Source organism: Cyanistes caeruleus, chromosome 3 (assembly GCF_971803275.1).
Source record: "Cyanistes caeruleus chromosome 3, bCyaCae1.hap1.1, whole genome shotgun sequence".
NCBI lineage: Eukaryota > Metazoa > Chordata > Aves > Passeriformes > Paridae > Cyanistes > Cyanistes caeruleus.
Window position 1 is genome coordinate 97103615 of NC_141703.1, and position 12290 is coordinate 97115904.

Below are 12290 nucleotides of genomic sequence, written 5' to 3' on the forward strand. Positions count from 1 at the left end.
AGAGCTTTCCTTAGAAAGTAAAAAAAAAAAAATTAATTTTTTTTTTCCTAGTCATTTGACTGCCCTAATAGGAATGATATAAACCCCATTTGAAAGGTTTTTTTTTTTCTTGTTTCTGCAGAAACATTCTTGTTTCTACAGATAGGAAAAAGGAAGAAGACAAAGGCTCTCTGAAAAATTGTTGGCTTTTCTCCTAAAGCCACTAGAAGTAGTGGTTTCAGTATCATCACTTACATTTCTCATTTATGAGGATAAAAGGAAAAAAACCAGCCCCTCCAAATCCTATGTACTTGTGACCTGGTATCATAAAACTTCCTGAGAAGGAAAAAAAAACAGGCTTCACTTCAATGACAGAATGGTTCCACCAGATTTTTTCTTTTTTCCTATCTTTTCTTTCTTGGACCCTAGATTTTTTAAAAGTCCATGAACTGTAGGTATTAGGAAAAGCTGCCAGTGCCACCATGAACTTGTCATCATCCTTAGGAACTGAAGGACATTGGTTTAAATCCTGCCTTTCCATGTGCCATTCATCAGAACTCTACTGATACAAGGGCACACTGGAGTAATTCTGTGGAATAAAGTTATGGTTCTTTTGAAAGAAGCATTTAAAAATGGTGGTTTGATGATACTAGAGGTTTAACAAATGGTTACATTCTGTAAGCATGTTCAGTCATTAGAGCTGAGAAAAACAAATCAAACTGATACTCATTGGAATGGAAGTGTCACTGGAAACCAGGCTTAGAAATATTTTGGAAAATGCAGTTCAAGACTTGACCAGGCAGGATGAACTTTGAGTTAACTGTGCTGAATTTTCAATAAATGTAGAGTTTCTTGAAAGGGGAGCACTTGTAAAAAAAATTGCAAGGGTTTCCAGGACACTGCCACTACACAGAATATGGTGACTTTGGTTAAGAGGTTATTTTGAAACCTGAGATTTATTCAAACCCAGAAATACCAGGTGATACTGAAGGTGCATGAGTTGTTTAGAAATAAAGCCAAAGGTTGGCTGCTGCAAAGGAATAAAGCAATGAGTTTGACTATTCCTACCTGTTTCTATTCATATAAAACTGTTCCTTATGCCATACCTTTCACTGTTTTATTTTGCTTTGCTGTAATTGCTCCTAGAAAGCTCAAATAAAGCAGAGCCTCATGAAGCCCATACCATCTATTACTAATGGTTGGAGAGCAATTGGTTTAGAAATCACTAATTTGTTTAAGAATTAAATGAAGTGAAGCACCAAAACACTAATAGAAATGTAGTTTGTATTAGCTGTGGAATAGCAGTAATGTGTCTTTGAATATAGAATTTAGATTAGAATTAGGTGCACTCACAGACAGAAGGGAAAATATGTCTATGTTATCTGTAGGGATAGAATAAGGAAACATTTGCATTAAAGAAATTTATGAGGTTACATTGTGTGACTGTGTTCTTGGTGTTCCCAGATACAATTATATGGAACTAAATAGAAAGTATACTGTTCCCTAAAAGTAGAATCTGTTGCCACCTGAAATAAATGGAAAATGTTCCCTAGCTACTGTCAACAGAAGGCCAGTGGTGCACAGCTGAGGCGTTAATCACACACAAATTCTCCAGCCAGATCTTTGTAACGTTTTGCAAAATTGGGCAATATTAGTTAGGTATCAACAACACTGTTTTAAACTAATTTCTGCATTGCTTTTTAGCAAGGACAGATGTATAGACCATTCCAAATTGGGTGATGTGATAGCTTTTTAAGTTCTGCAAATTTAAGTCGTTTAAAGAAAGTAGAAACTAGTCTGTGGGAGGCATTTGGTGACAAATAGGGATTCCCAAAGCACTTGAGAAACTTAAAAATAATTTAATTATCCCATATCACACTGGTTTCCCTCCTGAGCTCCTGGGAACTCTACAGTTGCCATCTGTGTTCATCTTAGAATATTTAAGACCTATGGCTAGGAAATCCTTGGTTTACTGTGAGATTTCTGTTTTATTACATAAATTATTGCTGTAGATTGAAAACATAATGGAAGTCTTTTCAGCCTTCAACAATACTAAGTACCAAGGAAAATTTATCAGCTTTGATGAGGAGGGGCTAAGTGTAAATTTAGGTTACAGCCATTACTTGATTGGGACAAAAAATAATTAGTGCCACAGTCTGTGCTGAGACCTTTAGAACAAACAAAAATAGTTGGTTTTAATGAAGAAGCTAAAGCAAGAGAAAGATATTTATAAAAAGGTGAATTAAGGTGCTGTTGTAAACCTGATTAGCGAGAAACAGTCAGGGAATGAAATGGAAATAGCAGTCCACTAATAACTTCCTTTACTTAGGTGAAAGAAAAAAAATTCAGTGTATTTCTTTATGAAAGAACAGATAAAGCAATATACCCCAATTTCAATAGTCTGGTTCATAATATGTTTTTCTGATTCCAGATCATGCCTTTCAGGAAAGGGCAGTAAATACCCTGATGCTTCTGTCTGACCACTTGTGGCAAGACTGCCTGTTGAGTGCACTATGAGAAAGGAGCTATGGCTGCTCCATGTGAAGGACAGGGCTTGGAGCTGGTTCATCACAGCAGCTGGTGGCAGCTCCAGCAACATGCTGCTGCTGAGGAAATGAGAATTCCCTGACTGAGCTGTGATGTCCAAGGAGCTGTCTGGAGTTTGCTATTAGGTGTTGTTCCTGGATGAGTGTTCTGACTGATGGCTTCATACCCAGACATGTGATGTCATTCTGTCCAACCATTTTCCCAAAATTTACAAGCTTAGCAATTTTTCCTTTTTTTTAATTTTTTTTTTAAAATTTTTCCTTTTTTTTTTCTTTTTTCTTTTGAACTTCTTTCTCTTTCTGTTTCCCATCAGTTTTGGGTACAAGGAACAATTCATCTTCCTTTTTCCTTGTGACTTTGTGCCTCAAGTGAAACAGGTAGAAACAGAGTAACTATTTTTTAAATAGGAGGATTTTGATAGGATTTATTTAGAAGCAAACATATTTTTGCACAACATTACCACAAATATACTGTATAATTTCCCTTTTCACATTATTGCTCCCAAGAATTTTTTGGATGCATCAAGAGGTAGTTGAAAGCACTGAAGCCAATAGCAAGGTTGGGCAGTAGAGCAGACTACAGGTGAACACCATTATAAATGAACTTAAGTTATTAATATAAGTTTATAAGTGAACTCTGGTTCCAGTCTCACAAACCAAGAAACAGAACACAACCCTCATATCTATTTTGTGTTTCCACGTGGCAATAAAACTTAGGAGATCTGAAAGCATCTAATGAAAATTGTATAAAACTACATCTAATGTAGCTTGTGGTCAGCCAAATGTGCAGTAATGTGGTTGTTAAACTCGACAATAACCTCTCCAAACTGCCCAAGAAGCCCACTACATTGGAAGGCTTTGGGGCTTATATGTAGAAAAGAAACTAGACCAAAATGTATCATTAAAGGGAAAATGTAGTAGTTGAAGAAAAAGTCAAGCTTCAGCTTAACTTTTAGCAATGTTTTTTGGGTTTTGTTTTTGAGGTTTTTTGTTGGTTTTGTTTTTTTTATTTCATGTAACAATCAGAGTAGGAGTGAGGAAACAACTCTGTAATCACTGACATGATCTCAGGCAAAGCGCTTTCCTTCTGAAGTTCTGGCATTTCTACCTGTAAGATCTGAGAAACACCTAGAAATTTACAGGGGGAGGGTGTTACATATCACATCTAGATGATGCTGTTCAGAAGGGCTTGATCTATGGGCAATATGTGATTCTTCACACATTGGTGTAGCTCCTTCAGAGATTAAAGATTAAACTAAAACCAACAGCTCAGATTTTAGTCTCTCAGAAACTGAGGGTCAGGAAGCTTTAAATTTGAACATGCAACTGCAATTTAGATCTGGGGGGAACATAAAGGAAAGAGAAATCCTTTGAATTTACAAGTAACGTAGATGACATATGGCTGTGATTTTGGCCTGCTGTTAAATTTATGCAGGGTGCACAGAGTACTGTCTGCTCTCCTGGGAATTAGTTGTCAAATTACATTAAAGATATTATCCAATATTTTATGATTGAAAGATTTGCCAGACTTCTCTCTACTTTCACCCTTAGTTTTGACAATCTTCAACAACTTTCAGCTTTTATAGGAACAGGGAAGATATTTTGAAATACTGATACTTAACGCTTCTCTGTCAGAGCCTTGTAGTGCTGAGCAGGAGTGGTATCACAGAGTTCTTCCCATGTCCTCTCCTGTTGTACTTTCTGAACGGCACAGGGACTGAGCAGCTGCTGCTGTCAAATGCCCCCCTATTAAAGGGGTCCACTACCACTCAGTTAAGATGTGGGAAATTAAGATACAGGACCTGTCTGCACCAGGGCCCTGAATTATCCCTTCTTTGGTCCTTTGCCAGCCATGCTGCACAGCTGATGTCTGCCTGGGGCTGCAGGATGCTGCATGTGTTTCCAGAAGCATCTCTTCCAAACCCTTGTCACACAGGGCTGCTAGGCAAGCCTGAAAGTAAAAAAGGTGACTCTAACTGGTGCCAACCTGAATCCAATATGGAAAAAACTTCATGGGAAATTTCAAAAGGGTGGTGAGAAGGAAGCTTAAGATGAGCTTGTGGTTTTACTGCTGTTGCTGAAGTTATAAAAAGCCCCCCAGTCTTAGTGTCTGGGTGTACTTTGGGAATTCAGAAGTCCATTTATCCCAGCTGAGTTAAATTGTTAAGCTCCACTGATTTCAGGAAAATCAATGAAGATGTGACAATTTGCCTTGGCTGATGAGATGGCCTGGGATGCCACTTGCAATGCTGAGTGGGAACTTTGCTGACAAAAAGCTGTCAGCATTGCATAGTATTGCAAGATTTGTTGCATGTCACTTAAAGAGATGGTGGCGGGGAAAGGACACCAAAAAGTACTGGCTGTGGGCAGAAGGCCAGAAGTAGTTCTTTTCAATGCCATATCCATTAAAAGAAAAGGAGGTAAAGCCATCTGTGGCAGCTAAATTGGTATAATAAAGTCAGCAGATGAAAGCAAAAAGATCAGAAGAAACACAAAACAGAAAAATGTAACTGAAGAAGTTTAAATGTGCTTTTTATTGCCGTAAGTTTGCGGTGGAATAGGAGGTAAAGGAAAACATTTTATTAAAAAAATATAAAGAATGGAGACTGTTTCCTCCTCATACAAGGGAATTGCTCACAGAAGGAAGCCAGGGTTGTAGTGCAGGGTTTTCCTCTGCACTCCCAGCTGTGAGGGAAAGATCCAGTCACAAGAGAGACCAGGGCATGGTTGGTGCTGAAAAATCCCCAAGGAGGTTCCATGATTTTCAGTAGTTCTGGGATTTTGTCGTATTTATTTGTGATATTTTTTAAAATGAGCTTCCAAATACCTTTTGGGAACACCTTCATGGCAGATTTTGTAAACATGTTGATCCTCACATCCTGACAACATTTCCAGTTTGGATAGTTCCATCTGCATTGTGCAATTCCATCTGCGTAGCTCAGCTACTGATAACTTCCACTGTACAGAAAGAATCCTGCACACAAGCTGTTGACCTCAACTTAAAAAACAACCCACAAACTTGTGTATTGCTAAATGGCACTGTAATTTTTACCCCAACAGTGATAAAATCAGGCTGACTGTGTTGCAGTGGGCTAATCACTAATAGTACTCACAAGTACTTTTGACAAGAGTGCATGTGTTAGGGCAGGTAAAGAAAAGCAGGAAAGGTTAAAGCTACAGGACAGACTGAAAGAAAAATGACAAGGGAAAAATTCATTGCACACATTCAATGTCACAAGCTACTGCAAATAGTCTGTGATATTGCTATTACAAAAAAATTTACTGAAGGCTCATATAAAATTTAGTTTTCCTATTTTATTTTAAAGTTTTTAATATACTACTACGCATTGCATTTAAAATACAGATGCAGAACCTTGCTTGCTATTACTCAAATACAAGTAATGCTTGATGGCTGATGTAAAATTCCAGTATGTATTCTGAAAAAAGGTGACATTTGAATACACAATACCTCACTGAGGTTCAGTCCAGCTACCACTGAGACTTCTCTCAAAGAATCTGTAAATATACCAAGCTTGTGAAAATGTTTATTCACCTTATTGTGGAGAAAATGCACTTATTTATGAAACAGTAGGAGTTTGATTATAAATAGCTAATTGTATTTTCACAACTGTCATCATCAATGAAATCTACACTGTGGTCAGCAGAACTGCCAGTTTAATTCGTGCATCACTGACAAGCTGATGTATGATTCCAAAAGAAACATAAGGAACACAGAAGTAATAAATTCTGAAGAAAAGTTGTTTAAATGTAAGTGTATTTAAGTGTAATGTAAGTTAAATTTAAATGTATTGCATGGCACACTTTTTTGGAGGGAGGACTGATGAAGAACAGGACTGTTAAAAAAGCATAACTTGGTAAAATGCCGTTTTAATGTATGATTATTTGCAATTATTGCAATACCAGAACCAGGCATCTCCTTTTGTAGTGTAAAGAAATCCAAATAACAAAAGCCTCTCAATATAAATAGACTGTTTGCACTTAATCCTATTAAGTCTAGCCTACCTGTCTTATTTGGTTCCAGAAAGTAGAATCAGCCTCCCAGAGTAGTCACATGCTTTCTCTATGGTGACTTTAGCCACTAATCTATTGTTGAGAAGAAAGAAGGGGCAGATCAACTCATATTTCTCCCCTTTTATCACTGTGCTATAAAATGTGATGTGTGTGTTTTTGTTTTGCTTTTCATGACTACGCATCAGAGCACCCCTAACCTCACCAGGTGAGTAAAAATCTGCTTTGTGGATCTTGTGCTAGACAAGAACATGGACAGAACCAGCTTCCAGGTAACTTAGCTCTGACAAGACTGAGGAACTCTTGGATGTGTGGAAGACCTTTGGAGAGCCCAGATTGCTGTCAGACAGGATTGTATGTACCTGAGAATGTCAGGTGTGTACACACATTTGAAGGTTTAGCACCAATAAATTTTTTGATCAAGGGCCTAATTAGCCTAATTATAAATTTCAGAGATATGGAAAGGATCCTGGTTCAACAGACTGAGCAATACTTAACTAAGATCACAGCTTTTATATGGTATGCATAGCCATAGATCCAAATGCATTCTGCCTAATTGTAACTAATTTAGGAATGTAGACTCTGTGTTCAGTAAAGAATGGAAAGTAGGCACCCTCAAAGATAACACGCCTTAATGAGGCTCAGTTGTGCTCTGGAGGTGCCCATGGCCTTGGGCAATAGGGGGTTCCTCTATATTTATATACTTAAAGTACTTAACTTAGGTAAGACTCTTAAGCCACAGTTTTAAAGCCAGAAGGAAGAATTTTGTTCAGCCAGTGGACCTCCAGTGCAACCTCAGCCACAGAATTTCACCAAGTATCAGCACTTCTGTGCCAGGCTTTCCACTGGAACTGAAGCCTAGCTCTTAAAATGATCAGCTGGAGAAACTGCCTATTTAAAACCAGGATATTCAGTTTTATTATTATAGCTCCAACATATTTCCTAAAACTGTTGGAATGCCAGATGCCACTTTGGTGAACTCCAGATGGCGGAACTTTAATCAGTAGTGAGATGTGATTTACTAGAAATGCTCCTCTACAGCAAAAGCAGCTCTCGGGCTTCTTCTATTTTTGAAGTATTTTGGGTTGCTCTTCAGACCATGTCTTTAAAGTTTATTCACTGTACAGATTTATGATAAGTATCATTATTGCAAAAAAGTACCACAGATATAAATACTGCTTGCAATGTGCTATGGTGAGAAGTACAAATCTTTATCATATTGCCTGAGAATCTAGAACATCAGACATCAAGCTTCCTCTTAGGCTGAAAGCCTACTTATGCTTAGTGATCACAATAAAAATACTTTCCTTCACTTTTAAATGTCAGGGTATTGTTTCATATGGCGACAACATGGCTAGTTTTAAACATTAGCATAAGGAGCAGCTTCTCTGGTTTGCTTGGTTTTGTGCTGCCTGTAGCTTCCCAGCTGGGGTTCCTGCATTGATGAGAGGGCATAAAATCAAAGGCAACTCTCTACATCTTTCTCCTCTCCAGCCCACTCACAGGAGCAAAGCAGTGGGCAGCAGCCAGAAAATGATACACTGATATCCCTATCCATCCTGTATTCTCTGTGATCACATCTGTCATCTTTATTCAAAGAGACTGTGTTGCTGGAAGGAACCAAAAATTTGACTGCTTTTTTCTGCCATGGAAGCCTTCTATATTTCTTCTTTCAGGTAGAAGTGCAACTAGATAATGACATGTCCTATTTCCTCTGGGGGCCTCAGGAATAACATGAATTTTGTGTCGTAAAGAAAGATAAAGTGGAAAGATGCAGAGAGCTGGTGTGGTTCCCTGATTATGCCTCAATAGAACCTACTTGTTTAACCACAATTGTTTTGTTTGTTTTTTGTTTAACTTATAAATCTGTGAACACTGTCCAGAAGATACAAGTCATCAGTGGTGAGAATTTTGACTATTATAACCTGTGAAAATAACTATAAACAATTTGGGGCTGGAGAAGACAGTTATAGCAAAGAAATCATACTCTACAGCTCCGAAAAACCATAAAGATACAAAACCATCCTTGGGGTAGGTATAACTTGGAGTGCCTTGGAGTTACCCTCACCATAAATTCCAGTGCTCATACTTTTGCTTTCACAGGCTGGATCTGCTGTGTAGTGCTGGTTGTAATGTGACTCATTCACCTTTCAAGTCCATTAGGCAGTGAACATGGGGGCTGATGTGAATCCCAAAAACCTGGCCCATTTTTCAAATGGGTCCTGAGCTCTGTGCTGCTACAGTTGCCCAGGGAATCAGCAAGAACAGCTCTGTTGCAGGATTAGACAAAGCCATGGAACAACTCACTACCAGAAGCTGCTGCAGTACCAGCTGCATATGTCTGACAGATTTTTGGAGAGTCTAGGAGGCACTACATCAGAGGCCTGCTGTCCTGCTAACCCTGTTTCCCCTCCAGGCACATGGAAGCTGTGTCCCCACTTGACAGCACACCTATAAAAACCAGCTAGGTTAGAAATATAGCTGAGGTCAGCTCATCATACTCATGGGTTAAAAGCAATTGATTCCCCCATTCCTCTCTCTCTTCATTCCTCTTGGATAAATAATAAGTCCTGTTACAGGGAGAAGTTCAACATATTGATTTGTTCTTACCCAATTTTTGTTTTCACTCCCTCTCAGTTATGGGGGTCAATGAGCAGAAAATACATTGAGAGAAGAAGCAGCAGAGCAGAGAATGGTCAGGTCAGAGGATCACTATTTGGACTGAACTCTCTGAGTCTCTTCCTCTCTACCAACAGAATCATATGACATCTTTCATCCTCAAAGATCTTGTTCCTGAGTGCCTTGTGGAACTTGACCTGCCTCCCTAAGAATGACTTCATGCTCTGCTGAAACACAGCTCCTCTGGGACTGCAAAGTGCTGCTTGCCAGGGGGCATAATGCAACAGGAATAAAGATGAAATTAATACTGGGTTGTCTGAGGTGTTCCAGGGGGCACCTGGGTCAAGATTTTGGGGCTGAATCCCCATTCAAGCAAAAAGATTGATGGGATAGTTTAAGGACAAGATGAGATCAGTTTTACAGCTCATCTAAAGAGTGACATCAGTCCCATCCTTTTTGTATAATAAGGTATAATTAAGTTAGTTCAGTACTCACTAATAGTTGTTGATATCTTAATTCTGCTAGGACCTGCAATTTTTTAAGATTTTCTTGGAAGTTACTGATTCTAACACTAGCCCTTCCCCAGTTACCCTTTGCACACATGGATAAAATCAGCTTTCAGGAACAATACGGTAAAAGTGCACTTTCTTTGTGCTGTGTATCTTCTGCTGCTACAGCAGCAACCAACCATTTATCACATAATCAGATCCTTGCTGAACTATATGCCATCTGTGATCAAATGAATGATGAATAAATTCAGAATGCAATTTCAGCTAGTCTATTTTTTGTTCATATTTCGTTCCTAGTAGAGTTGAGTCTTTTTGACCTTGTGAAAAATAGCTGCATTTGAACTAAAAATGTGGGGTTTTTCTAGATAATGGACTATGCCAACTTCTATTTCTTTTGGAATTCAATAGAAACCGTTTGGTATATCAGGACATTTTGTACATCCTTATTTTACTTTTTCTCCTTTCAGACTATACTCTTTGATATAGCTAAACTCCAATCTTTGTTTATATCTTCTGGCTCCAGGAACTCTTTTTTGATTTCCACTGTCTTCTGTGTAGAAGTAACTCTCGCTATCAAGTATTAGATTTAGTTTTCCACTCATGTAGCTATGAGCTAACAAATTGCACCAATTTCTGTACTAAGTGAATTTAGCTCAATATTTCTTAGCTATCAGCCCTTTCATTATTGTTAGGGAATGCTTCAGTGATATTTATTTGTCATTCCGGTAATGCAAGTTCTTTTGCTTTGATGCTGAGACTTTGAATCCTGAATTCCTGACAACTTAGAACTTCCTTCAGAAAACGCCTAATTAAAATGTGTTAATGCAGTGACTCTTGGTCACTTGCAACCCCTGAAGACATCCCCAATGGATGTCTGGTTTTGCTGTATGTCAGCTTTCAGCTAAGGAAAAATGTCTTGGGTTTACTTATCTTGTAGTGCAAGAGGTGGAGGGGAGCTTTACATAGAGCAACAGCTCTGCATTCCAGATCTTCTTGGGTACAGGGTGGACTCTGTGAGCCCTGGGAAAGATGCAGACTGCTTCTTCCCCATGGCATGTCAGATGAGCTTTGTGCAGCAGCTTATAACACATTTTCTGCAGCTTCTTGCATGTTTACCTATATTGTGTGCACAGCCATAAACATTGGTTTTCCTAAACAGTGTTTTGGCAGAAGTGAACAGTATCAGATGGAGACTTGAAATGCTTGCCAGAATTCCCTGGGGCAGAAACAGCAGATGTGGAGAGGCAGAAATTTCAGCAAGGCACATAGGAAGAATGGGGAAGCACTTTTGGGAAAACAAAGCAGTCTGAGCTAAGCAGGGGAGTCAGAGATGGATACAGTTTCTTAGCAGAGGGGAAACCTCCTGTTAGTTTTCTGCAGATTATCCTTAGCTTCAATACTCTTGGCCTTTCTGTTGGGTTCTGCCATCCATTCTGTTCCTTCATTAAGTCCTTTACTGTTTCTGCTTTTCTCTAGGTTTTCTCATTTACTTCCCACCAAAATTCTCATTTCTGTTTTTCCTCGCCATAGCATCTCACCACATTTCCTCTACCTCTGATATTCCCATTGCTATAGTTGCTGTATTTTCTTGTGTGGTTCCTGTCTTTTCCTCTCAATTCCTCATTATTTTTTTTTTTTTCCCTGTTAGAGTGGGGTAGTGACACTGTTCATGACACTGCTGCTGTCTCAACCCCTTTAGGACTGATGGAAGGCCACAGAGCCCTTTGGTGCCTGTTTTGAGCTTCAGTACGAATGCAGGCACTTGCTGGAAGCCCAGTCAGATAAGAATTATACAGGGAGAAGGTAAGAGCTGCCAGAGGGAGAGCTGGAGAAGTGAGAATGATCCTGAGTGCCAGACCAGGTGCATAATCATTGCCAGGTCTTCACTAGGCTTTGAACACAGGGCTCCAGGTAGCTCCAGCTTTGGCCACACTCTCAGTGAATACTGTTTGGTGGTAAAGGTGGACAGACAGCTCTACCACGGTTGTATCACACAAAAGATGTAGAGATGACAGAATTTGCCATGTTGAAGTCGTTCCTCTATGACACAGAATAGCAGAAGAGGTGCTAATCACTCCCTGCCCTCTCTAGCACAGAGCAGAGATTTCAAGAACCAGTCAGGGCAATCCATAAACTGTTTGTACTTCATGAAGGTGAGCATCAGACAAAGCATTCTGTAAGTATTAAATGTGACTCACTGACAACTTAGGCTGGCAGTACAAGCTGTGGTAAAGCAGAAGAGCTGAACCCAAGCCAAAAGATAAAGACATCACTGTCTGATCAGCCAACGTACCATATGTTGGTGAAAGTATCTCCTGAGGTGTTTCCCCCAGACTTTGCTTGAAGAGAGTGAGCTGTTTTCTGCCATTGCATGACATGTCTAAGTTGTGATTCCTGAAATTTTTCATCATAATACTTCTTTTACAGTATATGACTGCTTGTAAACTGCACCTTAGAAAAGATACATTCAATGATGTGAGCCTTCCAGATTTATTAGATTTAACTCCTACACAGCAAAACATGTTCTAAAGGCAAATTAGGAGAGTAACTTGATGCAACACACAATGGCCAGCTAGATATGCTGAAATATGATGTGCTCTCCAACTGA